Source organism: Arachis duranensis, chromosome 7 (assembly GCF_000817695.3).
Source record: "Arachis duranensis cultivar V14167 chromosome 7, aradu.V14167.gnm2.J7QH, whole genome shotgun sequence".
In the NCBI taxonomy this organism is placed as follows: domain Eukaryota; kingdom Viridiplantae; phylum Streptophyta; class Magnoliopsida; order Fabales; family Fabaceae; genus Arachis; species Arachis duranensis.
In genome coordinates, this window is record NC_029778.3 from 54,114,434 (window position 1) to 54,115,626 (window position 1,193).

Consider the following 1,193-nt stretch of genomic DNA (forward strand, 5'->3'; position numbering starts at 1 on the left):
CCGGATATGTCTCCAACTTGCTGATGGCTCCATTAAATATCCATCAGGCATAATTGAAGACATGATTGTAAAGGTTGGGCCATTTGCCTTTGCCATTGACTTTGTAGTGCTGGAAATGGAGGAGCATAAGAGTGCAACCCTCATCCTAGGAAGACCTTTCCTAGCAACTGGACGCACTCTTATTGATGTACAAAAAGGGAAAGTGACCCTGAGAGTCAATGAGGATGAGTTCAAGTTGAATGCTGTCAAAGCTATGTAGCATCCAGACACATCAAATGACTGCATAAGCGCTGATATTATTGACTCTTTGGTGGAAGAGATCAATATGACTGAGAGTCTCGAATCAGAGCTAGAGGACATTTTTAAAGATATTCAGCCTGATCAGGAGGAACCAGAGGAAATAAAAGAACCTCTGAAAATTCCTCAGGAAGAGGATAAGCCTCCCAAACCTGAGCTCAAACCACTACCACCATCCCTGAAGTATGTATTTCTGGGAGAAGGTGACACTTTTTCAGTGATCATAAGCTCTGCTTTAAATTCACAGGAAGAGAAAGCACTAATTCAAGTGCTAAAGACACACAAGACAGCTCTTGGATGGTCCATAAGTGATCTTAAGGGCATTAGCCCAGCAAGATGCATGCACAAGATCCTATTGGAGGATAATGCCAAGCCAGTGGTTCAACCACAAAGGTGGCTAAATCCAGCCATGAAGGAGGTGGTGCAGAAAGAGCTCACTAAGTTACTAGAGGCTGGGATTATTTATCCTATTTCTGATAGCCCCTGGGTGAGCCCTATTCAAGTTGTCCCCAAGAAGGGAGGCATGACAGTGGTTCATAATGAAAAGAATGAACTGGTTCCTACAAGAACAGTTACAGGGTGGCGTATGTGTATTGACTACAGAAGGCTCAATACAGCCACCAGAAAGGATCATTTTCTTTACCATTCATAGACCAGATGCTAGAAAGACTAGCGGGTCATGATTATTACTGCTTTTTGGATGGCTATTCAGGGTACAATCAAATTGCAGTGGACCCTCAAGATCAAGAGAAAACAGCATTCACCTGTCCTTCTGGCGTATTTGCTTACAGAAGAATGCCTTTTGGTCTATGCAATGCACCTGCAACTTTTCAGAGGTGCATGCTATCCATCTTCTCTGATATGGTAGAGAAATTCCTGGAAGTCTTTATGGATGA